Source organism: Rhopalosiphum padi, chromosome 2 (assembly GCF_020882245.1).
Source record: "Rhopalosiphum padi isolate XX-2018 chromosome 2, ASM2088224v1, whole genome shotgun sequence".
NCBI classification, from domain to species: Eukaryota; Metazoa; Arthropoda; class Insecta; order Hemiptera; family Aphididae; genus Rhopalosiphum; species Rhopalosiphum padi.
The window spans coordinates 34,081,495-34,097,328 of record NC_083598.1 but is presented as its reverse complement, the minus strand read 5'-3'; positions in this window follow the sequence as shown (position 1 = coordinate 34,097,328).

Here is a 15,834-nt window from a genome sequence, read left to right as displayed (position 1 = left end):
TAAAAATTGCAATATATTAGAACAGGTTAACAGTATCAAGTACTTATAGGCATAACAATCGATAGTAGACTCAAATAGGATATTCACATAAATAACTTAACGAATACAGTTGAAAATTGTTTTTATATTTTTCATGATGTTAGGTTTATTTTTAATCTAGTTATATACCTACTGATATACATATATAGGAGACCGCCCCTATTCACTCATCAACGCCCAAACCGAATCGCTGGGTCTAGAGACTTGAAATTTTGTACAGAGGTTCCTTAAGCAATTTAAGGGTGCATTAAGAAAGGATTTTTCAAAATTTGACCTCTAAGGGGGTAAAAGGGTTTTTTTTATATTTAGCTATAGATATATTATGTATTTTTTTAATTGTTTAATAATTGTTTGTTATTTCTTCTAAGCGGTTGCTACTTTGCGCTAGGATACTAAAAATATATATATATTAAAAAAAAAACGTATCCTTGGTAATTAGACATAACCTCCTGTACAAAATGTCAAATCTCTAGACCCAGCGGTTCGGTCTGGGCGTTGATGACTAAATTACTAAATGGATAAAAAAAAAAAAGCAAATAGATTACTTTAGAGTCCAGGGGTTGCCACACATTTTGATAAAGTTATACTGAGAAAAATGAGAATATGTTTTTCCTTTGAGGAGTCATAAAAATACATGCAACTATTGGATAGAGTCGACTGGAATTTTTTATTAAACTAATAAATATATAATAGTACATTCTTAATAATAATGCCGCTGCCGTCTGACGTATTTCAATTCCATTGCATCTTGCGACTGTAAAACACGTATTTATTCGAATAGACTTTGAAAACCGTTTGATCGACGTAAGCTTCACACATTATTAACGCAACCATAATACACGGGCAATGCCGTGACGGAACAGCTCGTGTTAATATAAAACGCTTACTATTTTTAACCTTAGTTCAATCTATTGTATGTTATAGTATTTGTATCTGGGGACAACCATATGACTCTCATACTTATAGAATAAAAATCACCCTTAATAGGTTAATACAATTTTTGTATTAACCTATGTATTATTGTAATAGTTCTATTTATTTAGAGTTTAACGTTCTATGTATTTATAAATTATATCTTAGACATATAATTTTAAGTTTTTACAAGTTTAAGCATAATCAAACCAAGGTAAATTACTCTTATATAAATACACGTTACAAAAAGAAACATTAACATTTATGTACCTACCTATTTTTAAAAAAACAACTTTGGTCTAAAAAGCTCTAAATCCGCAGCTACTCGAATATGTAGACAGCTTAATATTAATATTCATAACTTTAAAAATGTTTGCATGTTTAAATCATTTTTTTAAACTTAAGATTTCTCATTTATTGATTTGTTATAAATATGTTAAAAATGTGTAAATGAAAATTATTATTATATTCTTTGCTTAAATTATCTAAAAGATTTACTTATATTATAATTATTTTTTTTTTATCTTACTATTCATAATGTATTGAACTCAAACTTATATACCCCCCAAAACAAGCTCTATGCTTAAAGGAGAGTTGCAAACATGTATCTTGTATATTTATTCAGAATCTAAAAACTATAATAGGTATATTATGATATGATTAAATATGATGATTTTATCGAAACAGTATTTTTAAGTTCTTGTGTATGATCGATCTTTATGACACATAGCTGCAAAAATAGTTTTTTGAAGTGTTGCATGTGCATAGGAAAATATTCACATCTCATTAGTGCGATGTCCTCTTAATAATGGTTCATTAGAACTAGAGTCTAGAAGTGCAGTGTCCCTGATGACGGCCAAGTTCAATATATATGCACACGTCACTCATAAAATGTAATGTAAATGGTATGCCAATTGTGCAATAATAAGCCAATAACTACTCTTCAATCTCCTCATTATTATTTACTTATTTACTTTATAGTTTTATTACATTATACATTGTATAATTATAAATCATAATTTATAGTTTAAAAAAATACTTCTTGAATTATGTATCGAAGTAAATTTTAATGAATAATAATTATTATCCAATGACTATAAAAATATCTAAATTTTATTTGTTTATAAATTTAAATTATATCATGTTACTTTTAAAAGAAATTTTTTATCAAATTGATGATTTTTTTTTACACACTGCAGTTTAAAATATTGTAGGAATAAAACAATTTATATAGGTATTTTAGAATTTAAGAATGATTTTTTTTATTAATTTAAACGCACTCCATATACTTGATACATTATTATAAATACTCCAATGTCTCCAATGCTTATATAATCATGCACTCATGCTACAAAAATATGTATGTATTTGCATTAACTTAGGCTTAAATTTAATAGTTCTTAGTAGGTATAAAAAGTATATTTATTAATTGATGAATTAAAAATGAGGGGAAATTATTATCATGACTAATTGCAAAAGCTTAAATATTATATTCAGATAATTAGTTTAAATATTATTAGTAGGTATATACCAAATAGTATATTTATTTTGGTTAAACATTAATAAAAATAACATATATTAAAATATATTAAAAACAATACCAATGCATTATCGCCAATAATTAAATAATATTAATACTTAAAAGAAAAACAATAGATCAATAAATATACACAATTTAGATATCTACATGAATATATGTAGTGTAGGTACTAATATATTATAGTATAGTAATATATACCTGAGTAGGTAGGTGCCTAATGCTTATTACTTATATTGTTAATATATAGATAGATAGGTACTTACTGATATATTTATAAATAGTATTATAAGTAATTTTAATTCATTAATAACAAAATGGTATGGTTAGAATGATATTTTTAGTTAATTTTTAAAGTTTAAAAAATCTTGCTATCTTTCATGTAAATAGGTGCATTTATATTTTATACATATAAATATATATATATACATAGAGTACAGCGCAATTTCTTACCTATAGTTTATATAGCTACTAGTAGAGTAATAGATTAATTAGGGAGGATATTTGCAGCATTCTACGTGTATGATAAGTACCTATACCTGTAGGTATTCTATATAATCCGACTTTATCCGGAAAAAAAATGAACTTTCCAAGTAATAAGTATATATGAAACTATGTAAGTAGTATTTAAAATACTTACGAAGTAATATACCTATACGGTATATGCAATGTTTGCACTGTCCTCTAAAAGTATAACTTATCTGCTATTTTTAAAATTGAGTAGTCTATAAGCTATTTATATTTTAAATATGTAGATTATAGAAAAGTCCCCTTTCTATATTATTGCTTGTTTATTAATTGCCATTGTTTACGTAATAATTATTTGATTTTCGCGATTCACCCTTTAGAAGTTGAAAAATTAATCTATGAACACTTCTCAAGTTTCAAAAAATATGTTTGAAAATATGGTGTCAATTGGTTTAATTGTTTTCAAGTTTATAAGCTCTATCCAAATAACGGACATTAATTTTAATATAATATTTAGATTAATAGATTATGATAATTATATTATATAATTCAGTATAGATTCTCGTTATGACAAATCTCAAGGGTAACAGGAATAAATTCGAAGTATCAAAAACTTCGAGATAATTTTATTAAAATTCTTAAAAAAAAAATGGCAAATAATTTGAATGCTTAAAACGCATAATTTGAATACTTTAAGTACTAATACTACATAAGTATATCAATAAACTACAGAACCTAATGAATTAATTGATTTATTTTTTTTTTGAATCAGTCTTTAAAATTTGTTTAATATTACTTTTGTTTTTGTAATAATGTAAAAATTAATTGTATAAGGATATTTAATTTATGCTTATTTTCCTTTTCACTATATATTATAGGTTTATACGAATGACTACAAACACATGAAATCACAATCATTATACTGAATGTATTACTGCTTAATTTTTTGTGTTACGTACTGTAATAAAAATATTATATAAATACACAATTCAAGATAATGAAAAACGATTAATTTTATTTCGAGTTATCGAGAGCAAAACGCTATTTATGTAATGGTAGTTTCAAGTCGATTTCAATGTAGTTCAAGATAGCGACGTTTAATATAATAAGAATTAACTAACTGTAAATAAAAATTAATTTAATTTAAAAAACTGTGTTTTTATCTATACTTTATAACTATACAATGTATTTTGTATATTCATATAAGATAATAATATTTAAAAATAAAATAGTATTAAAATTTTTTTATCGTCGCAAGTACTACCTATAACTATCAGGGGCGTAATTTAAGCGGGGATGAAGGGAGATAGATCCCACAAGAGCCTTATTTTTTTAACTATAATATTATAAATAATTGTGTTTTTAATAGAGTTTAAAGATTTTATTTATTTATTTTTTTTTTTTTTTTGATATTAAGTTAACAGTTTTCCACTAAAAATATTTTTATCCCCCTCCCACCGGCTGTAGCCCATTTGCGCCCCGAGTGTTATGGACATTTGCGTCCAAAATAAAAAACTTAACACCCTGATTTATAGCCCAAATGCGCCCATTTTGCATGCAACGTTGCCGTTGTTGTTTAAAAATATACAATTCTATGTAAAATCAAAATTAAAAAAAAGAAATAATTTTAAAAATAATGTTAAATACTAAACAGTATACATATTATATATACATATATATTATTTATATTGCATCAAAAATTTATTATTTTGTCAAAAATAATCAAAATTAATAATATAGGTACATTAGTCAATAATAAGAATGTTAATAACACAAAAAATAATTAAATTATAATAATATTAAAATAATCATACAGTTATTATAAATTGATTCCCCGAAATTTATAAGAAATTTTTTTTAAGTATTCTATTTTATTTAAGTGTTTTCCTCTGTACTCATTCCACGCTTCATAAGTATGTTGTATTTTTTCTTTTTCCTCTTTACGTCGTGGTTTTATTTTACCCTTCTTGATTTCATTTATTTTTAGATATGATTCTACTTGTATAAGTTTTAAATTTTCAATTACACTAGTCAATGGAGGATGTGGTGAATAAAATTGGGAGTTAAAGTGCTTGTGAAATGATTCAGCGCAATTTGTGGTGCGAGGTGCGTCGAGGATTAGCTTGGGAAACGATCAAATATTATTTTAGATTTTATAGTTACACGCCAATATACTCAATAAATGGCAACGTTGCACGATGTTCACCTGATCTAAATTGGGCGCATATGGGCTATGATTTGGGGCGCAAATAGGCTACGATAAATGAGTTCGGGCGCAAATGGGTTGCGCCGCTCCCACCGAGGAAAATTCCTAATTATGACTAATTACTCTGATAACAATCCACATTTGGTTCATGGTATCAACTATATCAATATCATTTATCTATTTGAAAATTGTATTCATTAGATTGTTAATAATATTAATTAATTTCACAAATTGTATTATTCATACATCACTTCACACATTCAGCTATATCTAATAGATAGTAAGTATAATACTTTTGGTTTTGGTATTTATAAAATGTAGGTATATCAATTCAAAAATATAATGCAGTATAAATTCTGTGTGTTGACTTCTGACTATAGTAGTAAATCACTATACTTTATACGAGTTCCCACGATTATATAATTATATATACCTACAATTACCTTCATAATTTTGTTATATGATGGAAATTGAATATAAGTATATTTTTCTGGTAAAAAAATACATTTTTATGTATCTATTATTTAGTTACGCCTGTTTGACACAAATCACTAACATCAAACTTAATCAGCACTAGAACTAGATATCCTTGTACTTCCATCGTAGGAAACGGAAGAGTTAAACGTCAGAGAAGCTTTTTAAAATATGTAATTCCTCTTTAAACGTATGCGAAACTACCTAAGTGTAAGTTAATATTAATTAGTTCAATATTTATTAATATGAAGTAATGAAGTACATGATACATTCATAATTATTAATTCTTAAAGATTGTAATTTTTTTAAATTGTTATGCGTTTGCACTATGCATATATATAGTCACCTAGTTAAAGCTAGTAAATAATTATTTTTGTACTTCTATAACCATATCTATTTATTTCTTATAACGTTGTGACGAAAATAATAGAAACATGTTGGTTATAATAATCTCGATATACTCTGGAATATGGAACTATATAACTTGTCTATATTCAACAATAAATACTTATAACAGTATAACTATGTAAATATTGTTTTATAATTTATGTCCATTACTGTCTATTACCTATTTTTAAATTAAAACCATACTATTATACTAAGTGAAGATCGAAGCTTAATAGTTGATATGTTATATACAATATACTTACGTATGTTATATGTCGTTGTATTTGTAGCTGTAGCCTGTAGTGTTAATACATTTTTGTGGTTATTTAAAAAAGTTTCCTTGCTGATTGTTGATCCCACACGACGAGGACCTTTTGTACATTAAAACTTACTTTTTGTCTGTAGACCACCAGGAAATTAAAATAAGACCTTTCTTAAAATATATTTTAAAGCAATTTTCTATTCTATCTGTTTTATGTCACTTTAAAAAATCGTACAATATTTTTTTAAACAAATAAAAGGTGGATAAAAATGATAATAAAAACTAAAACATAGTTAAAACCTATATTCAAAATGTATTCAATCTAATAAATAAATATCGATAAATGTTGAATTAGGTACTGTAATTTTAATAAAGGAACTTTATTGTAGGACTTACAAAAGTGTATACAATATACCCTATAATATATGTAGTATGTACGCGTTCCTACGTACGCTGACTTGAATTATACTTCAATAATAATTTTAAAAACATATTAGAATTTATGATGAAGCCTATTTTCAATCTTTCATGAGAATTTTAAAAAAATATTAAAACTTTATTTTTTCCATTGATATTTTTATAAGAATACAAAGTTTTTTTTTTAAATTTCAAGTGAGATTTTTCTTTTTAAGAACATAAAATTAAAAAATGTGGCTCCAGGTCCAAAGTTCAGGTCTAAGTTTACATAACGGCAAAATAAAATCTGTTTTCAAATTTATTATCAACGTAAAACTCAAGTTGGTATGTTAGAACTCGTTTAGGTAAGTCTATTATTTACATTTCGCCATGTAATAATTTCAATCTTAGGAGTTTTGTGAGTTTATGAAACCTGCATGAGATCGAGTAACGATTACCTCACTTCCTGTTAAAGTATTCAAAATAGATTAATGAGTTATATTAATAAATTCTAATTTTTAATATGTTTTCAAAATTATTACCAAAGTAAAACTTAGTCAGTATATTGGAACGTGTATTGGAATCTGTGAGGAATCCTCTTAAGGTTTTTAAACAGTAATCTGCAGATTGTAGGTATGTGATAATATGATATGACGATATGAAGTTATGAATCGTTAATATTGGTATTTTCCCATTCATAAGAAATGCCATTATCAATGTTTCTTGTCTCCTACATAATTTGTCCTAATAAGGACGAATAAAGAGGAATGTATTCTTTTCAGGAGAATATTTATTTATAGTTATATACGCGCTGGGCCTTAATAGCAGTTCCCCTCGAACACCTACGCTTTTGAACAGATTTGATTTAAAACAACACTATATAAGTAGGTATTTAATATTTATAGATCCTCGAGTTTATTGGAATTATATATTATTGTTTTGATATCGATACAGGAAGTCAGACAATTTACAGTCGACACAGATATAGCGTACCATCAATGATGACACACTACAATATTATATCACAAGTATAAAAAGTATAACAATAAAAAAAAAACATAGAAACGCGACATCTCCACCCACAATTTCCTAGACGATCTCACACCGGTGGCGGACGATTTCATATAATATTATATATACTGCATATTACACACGTATGTTTTTTCAACTTTGCAACGTTAAATTAATAATAATACTAATACATATAATAATGGAACTACACACTCACACATATTATTTTATACATATAGATAATGTGAGTATATGCAGTACTGCAGTAGCGATTCCCATGGTCGATAACATATAGAAACCGTTGGTGGGCGTAACTCTCTACGACCGACTACTATGGAGCTATATAATATAGTATAATATAATTGATTGACATATATTGACAAAGCGCCATCGTAATATTTATACCACGTATATAATATAATAATAATAGTAAGTGCCTACCTTATATACTGCATCACGTTGCATGTGCGTTCGAGTAGGTACCTATACGACGACATCTCCGCGAAATATCGCGTAGCTGCGGGCTCAAATGCTCAATAGTTGTACCTGTATATCTATATTATGCTATAGTATTTTTTTTTATATTAGATACATAAACATGTATAAAGTATATATAGGTACACAAAGTTTATTATTGTTCTGTATACTAGTAGGTATACTTATATTTGTATTTATTATATTATATATAGTGACCGCGGGCAACAATAGAAAAAGACGGTGGCGGCGACTACACTTGCCTATGTGTATTATAGTATTATATGTATATTGTATATATATTTATGTATTATGTATATAATGTAATGTGCGCGTAACTCCGGGCCCAAGGGTAACTACGATCCACGGTGCGAGCGCGTTTAAACGCGATTGTACGGCGAAGTATTCTTCCATTGTAGGTATATAATATATATATATATATATATATGTATATATTAATATTATACACGTGCGTGTATTGTATATTGTATATATATATAATATTTATATTGTAGTTATATGTATATAATATAATATATTATTGCATATAATACGATATAAATTATCTCTGTACAACTCAATATCATAAGACTGTTTATGTTATGCGTATATATACTATATCGGAGTATTAAATATCAAAAGAAATAGAACTTCAGATATAAGGTAGAAATTGTATACATTGGCGTTCAAAAGATCGGGCAAAAATGAACCATAATAACTGAAATTAAAAAAATATATATACACTGCATCATCTATAACTGAAAAATTTTCATTCCTTATTTTTAATGTCTACATATAAATTAAGGATAATAATAAAGGATTTCAGGTACATTCTTACATACAAGCTTTCAAACGTTTCAGATTCCTGGAATTTCTGCGTATACTTAAAGACCATTGTATTTTTAAATTTTTGAGATTTAAACGATTTAAAAATTCCAACATTATCTCAATTAACTAAATCCCTCTGCTTCTCATTCCACTCAAAGCTAATCCATTAATAAATCGACTATCTTCCCGTGTAATTCCTGAAAATTCTCAAAGACGATTAAAATGGTCTTGTCCTAGAGACCTACTTAATTGATATGATGAGTCGTACTACTAAGTATCTTTCCATCCTGTAATTTTCAAATCACCATCATATTTCTCATTTCTTCCAAACCATTTTTAATAAATGTATTATTCTTAAAACACAAATAATTCAAAAACTATATAGTTTTTCGAATTTCGATTTTGACATTTATTTCAAAATGTTCAGAACATATTTTAACCGCTAAATAATTTACAATAAAAATAAGGGAGTTCTCATTTAAAACAGTAATTATTGTATCTCCATAATGTTTTGTAGGGTACAAAAAAACTAAAATTTTAAAATATGATCTCTTAGTTTATTTAGTTTTTACTTTAACAGAGCTCATAGGTATAATAGGTAGTGGTATATTAATCCACGGGAAGAATTTTATTTTACATGTTAATATTATATAATTTTTTTTATTGTATAATTTATTTAATAAATAAAAACTTTGAAATAATATAGATATAAGGATAAACTCTAGACATCGATAGTATATGGTCATATTGAAAATCATAAATCTAAAAAAATAAATACATTTTAATTTTCTTATAGAACTAATAATATTTATAAGTAAGTATAGACGCGCATAACAACGTACATAATTAATATTTTACTGGAGTTTTACTGTTTTGTGTGATGAATATCGATTTAAGTTGTACAAAAGGTAAGTTAATGTCAATCTATAGTCTAGCTTATATAGTTTGACAAGCCTTGCAAGGTTCCTATTCGATGATATGGCATGGTGTGTTTTTGTATATGAATGAGCCAATAAGGTGGTATACGGTATTACGTCGTCACGCTACTTACCTAAAACATTGTTGATTATCATTCTTCGTATTGTGAAGAGGAATAAGAGCACCTACTTAGAATCTTTGACGGATATATTTTTTGAATCCCAAGACCATAATATATAATCATACATAGGTAAATAGGTTTGATTTTAACCGGGTATAAAATCGTATTAGAACAATATAAACATTTTTTGCTAGTTTGTTACATAAAAAAATACTTTTTAGATGATAATTTACAGTTTTAAATTTGAAATCCACCCCCCACCCTCTATGAAAAAATTTCGTGTATATGTCACTGGCTGTCCCAAACATTGGCGCAACGGAATGACGCGCCTAAGAGGTACCGTAATATTATATAGTTAAACAATAAACATTGTAGTACCTTATAAGTTATATTATGGCGTTTATTATTGGATCAGCTATTATTATTTTAAACGAATACCTAACCAGCCAACTAGTATACTATGGTGGTGGCGGCAGTGGTATCGTCATCGCGCGCGGTTCCGTGAGAAAAAAGAAACTAGTCGCACGCACGTGGCGAAGACTAGTTTTGCACGTACATAATAATAATACATAGGTATAATATCATTATATATGCAGTTGCATGTTGCACAACCCGTTGTGGTGGCAATGCATTCATTGTGTGTGTGTGTTTATGCACTTGCATACGGCCGTCGTAATAACAATAATTTATTGTATATATAAATATAATAATAATAATATAGTAATAGTTGCAGTTTTGGCGCCGTCGTGTCCATACACCTTGCAGCACGGCGCACGCGCACTACAACAGGTAAGTACCACCGCTGTACACAACACACGCCGACGCGCGACGCACCACTTCCCTTATTTTTCTAATAATATATTAAATTAATTTATCTCTGACGCAGTAATCGTAGTCGTCGTCGGCTTCGTCTTCGTCTTCTTCTTCTTCTTCGCCACCGGATGACCTTTAAAAAAAACCAGAATAGCCATACCTATGCCCGTATTATACGCGGCGCGTGTGCGCTGTGTAACGCCGTCGATTTCGTATTTGAACGGCGTACGATAACATAATATGATTTGAACACACATTTTTTAGGTGTTTGCATATTATTATGATACTAATACGAGTGTATATGTGCTGTGCAGTATAATATTATAGGTGGCACGCGGTAATATATTCGCATACGATATATACCTAATATTCGTGTTTATATGACTAGCTGCCACTTCTATTTTTTTTTTTTGTCATCGTTGCGTTAATATAATATTATCATATTATTATGTATTTATAATATAATATTAGATACTCCCACTTGCTCAAACCACCCAAAAACCGTATGTAATATAGGTAAACCTACCTATGTATATAATGTATCAGCGTATTACCACTACCGAGTATATAATGAGTAGAAAAATATACAACTGTACTACGCCATAATTGTGCAGTACGAAATAATATAGGTATATCTATACATAATATTATACCTAAAACTTGATATAGATGATAATTATATTAATGTCTCGAAATATTATTTTAAATATCTATTTCAGTATTTCATACTTTTTTTGAGAGAGAATACATAAATAAAACAAATAAAACATTTATATTTATGTTGCGTATAGTATACCTACTGTGTAGAAAACCTAAAATATTAAACGTTTAGATACAGCTCTACTATATATAATAACTAATAAGTCATACAATTTTATTCAAGATTTTATTTTCAAAACCATTTTCAATTTTATGGACGCATAAATACTTGATAAATTTATTTTTTCTGTTTATATAAAAACTGACGGTAATACGTAAAAAAAATAAAAATAAATTGATGTTTTAAAAGTAGATATATGCATACGACTGGCCTCTCCCATCATACAATTAAGTACCTCGTGTCTCCTTCATTCGTTGAGGTTCACGTTTAGCGTGTGACGTCACTGGTATAAACCAAAATTAAACATTCTATATATATATATATATATATATATATATATATATATATATATATATATATATATATATATATATATATATTAAAATTTTAAACACAAAAAGCATATAATATATTGACAAAGTAACGTAGTAGTTATTAGTAACTATACTCGTGGTAAGAATAAATTGTACTGATTATTGAAAAGGATACTTCACTATACTTGCAATAGTTTATACCTATTCTTCCAAAAAATAACATGATATCATAATTTTTATGAAATGTTTAGTTTGTATTGGTAATTTTGTAGTTTTAAAAATAAAAAATTGTCTTTTCAAATAGTATAAATAATAAACAATGGTTAATGATTTAAATCGATCAATGTCTCATTTTCAGTCAATTTAAATGAGTCGAAGATATAATTGATTAAACATAAATCTAGGTAATAAGTGTTTTTTTAGAAATTAAAAAGTATCAATAAATACGAATATGGCATATAATATTTTAGATACCTACACATTATAATATTAAGTACCAACGCCTATAAAAGTTTATTAAAATGTGTACAAAATTAAAATACAACTAAAATAAAATTATTAGTGTCTCAGCCTGCGATTAAATTCATTGAAATTGCGAATTTATACATAGATTTCAATGTCTTAATGCCCACAAATTTGTTCGCTGACGAATACATTTGTATTATATATCGTATTTGGTCATCAGTCATCAGTCATCTGTATATAATACCTATATGTTAGGTTAGGTATACACTATATACATTACAACTCAACACACGCATATGCGACGTTTCCGTGCACATCTGTTTTAAAAAAGGCTGCAGTAATTTTATTATTTTATATTTTTTATGTAGTATTGCTATGCAGGTAGCGAGTATAATAATTTATATACATACTTATAAGTATTATACCTACGTATACTCGTCACGAAATATTGTAAAACTAAATAACTATCTTCTATATAAATAAAAAAAAAATTCTCGTACAATCAATTTATCGATCCAAAACTATATACAATATAATATTCCAAAACGCAATATTGTTGGAAATGCATTTATTTTATTTGCACGTGCATAACATGACACGCGCGTATGATGTCACAATTTATTAATCTATACGTGATACAGCATAGGTGCCTTAGCGTTGTATTCGTTGTAGCATGATAGTGTTTCAGAATTTTAGTTGCATTCGTCCTATTGCATGGCTATATTATAATGGCTTCTATTATTACGATCAAGCATAGTTTAAGGGGGGAGCAGGGAGACATTGCCCCGGGGCTACAAGGTCGAGGGGCCCACTTGACACAATAATGCATAAATATTTATTTTTAGTTTTAATTTACTAGGTTAGTGTTATTTTATTTTAAATAAAAATACAGGTTGAAGCCTATTTACTTAGAAATATAATAACAAACGCTATTTTAATAATGAATAATATTATATATGATATAAAAATAAAAATACTAAACATTCAGATTATGGTTTACTAAACTTCTCATATGTATTATCATAGAAATGGTTCTTAAAATAATTTGCGTTATATGTACCTAGGTAAGTATTAAGGTTTACAAAATGGATACATGTGACGAGCATAAGTGGAAAGAACTTTAAAGTTAATCGTGGAATAGACAGTAGTACAAGAGAATGAATAATGAATACTGAAATTTATTAATTGTCTGAAAAAATTTTAATCAGTAACTTACCTTCTATTAACTAAAGTACTCATACCAAGTTTATTCTTAACTGAATAATAATCATGAAGTTCATGGTCAATGCCGAGATTTTTATTGCAAGAAATAAATGGATCCCATGCAAGAGCGCCATATTCCAATATAGACTTCACTAGGGCTCAATATTAATGTTATAGAGCAAAATATAATACATAATATAAGCATAATAATTTCTTTTCACAAAACCTGACATTTGTATAGTGCCTTGAACATATTGTATCCAAATGAAAATACAAATTCAATTGCGATAAAATGTGATACATTTAAGTCCAAAACTCCAAAACCTTATTTATTATCAACTCGTAACAAGGAATATGCATTTATCGAGTAAAAATAATCAAATCGTTCTCAGTTCTGTAAAAAAACATTGAGTAGCATCATTATACTTATTTACAAGTACCTACAGTAAAAGTAAAATATATAATCAAGACTGAAAATATAAACAAAAAGCGATTTATATTTGTTTATTACATCGTATAATATGTATAATAATATCGTATAATATTTTACTAATAAATTAATTCTTAAATAGGTACTTTTTCAATCACAGATTTATTAGGCAAATGTGTATTTTATTTCAAGCTGTAGTACAATTTTATAATTCGGTGTTAAATTTCAAACATATAGATCATATAGAATCTAGGAATTATATGTTAGAGACTAGAAGATGATAATTTAAATTTGATTTTAATAGTTTGAGGGTGAACATGGTAACAGCTGTAGTTATCCACATAGGTAGGACAATATATCATTATTTTTAATAATGATCAAGTGTTACACAGTTCCTATGTATTATTTATTAATATTTTCAACAGTATTCAACTCTTTAAAATATATTATAAGTAGGTACAGTTATGACTTATGATTATAATTTATTATTCTATAGAGCACGAGTCCATTGATGAACTACATATATCAATTCTTCAATATCTAAATAGTCTTAATTCTGACTTTATTATAATTTATAGGTACATTCGCGTAGGTATACTGTACCTATCTAGCTCATCATGTCTGCGTGTGTTAAAGTTGATTTATTCAAAGACAAGTTTATTTCGTACGCACCTGTAAACTGTATGTGACGTGGCCTGAAAATTCTCAAAATCTTATTTTACAGAAATAAACCTGGTTTTTTTCTTTAACATTTCTTTCCGCTTTCCGCTTACTTAAGCGTACAGCGTACGTGCTATTCGTGTATACTTTTTAAAGTATTAACTTGCATATTGTCTACTATCTAGTATCTTGTGTCTAATAATAGTAATAATTAATAATAATATGAATAATTATTATATTGTATATTCTTACAATAGTATAAAATCTATGTAATATTGTAAAATATGATTAATTATTATGTTATTCAATTCTTCAAAAAAAAAGATAAATTCTCCGCTAAATTGTAGGAATGATAAATAAAAAAATAGATATCTAATAGGTAGTATTTTTATTCACAGAGAAAATCTTAATCTTATTTCATAATACCTACATCATAATATACTAATATTTAGTAAATAGTAATTAATTATTCACATATATAATCATCGAATATTTTAAATACATCTCAACTTTGCCTACTAAAAGTCTAAAAGTCATTATGCCTATTGTACTGTATGTAGTTTGTATGAAATACATATAGGAATATAGGATCGAACCAAGGGCTAACATTATATAATAGTTATAAGTTCAAATCAGTTGCTAATCTAATTTATATAAAATAGTACTATTATACATTTCAATAAATAATAATATACAAAATGTGCCATAGGACCCAAAATAACTAATAAAGCGGTAAAGTTGATTATTTTTATATTCAAATTGTTATTGTTTATACATTATACTATATATATTAAGTATATAGGTCAAAATTGTATATACATAACATATTTATATATAAATTTATGCAGGATGATTCACTAAGTATGTTCATCTTTTTTAAAATAAACTTATAAAGTCTTTATTATATTAAAATTCTTAAAATGTTCTTTATTACTAAGGAGTATTCTGCGGTGACACAAACTTCTGGTTTTTTTTTAATGATAATTCCGTTTTTGTAATATAAATTATTTAACGGATATTTTTTTTAAAACTGATGTACCTAATTCAAAATTAAAATAAGTAGTTTTTCGATTAAAGTCTGAAAATAGTTTTACAA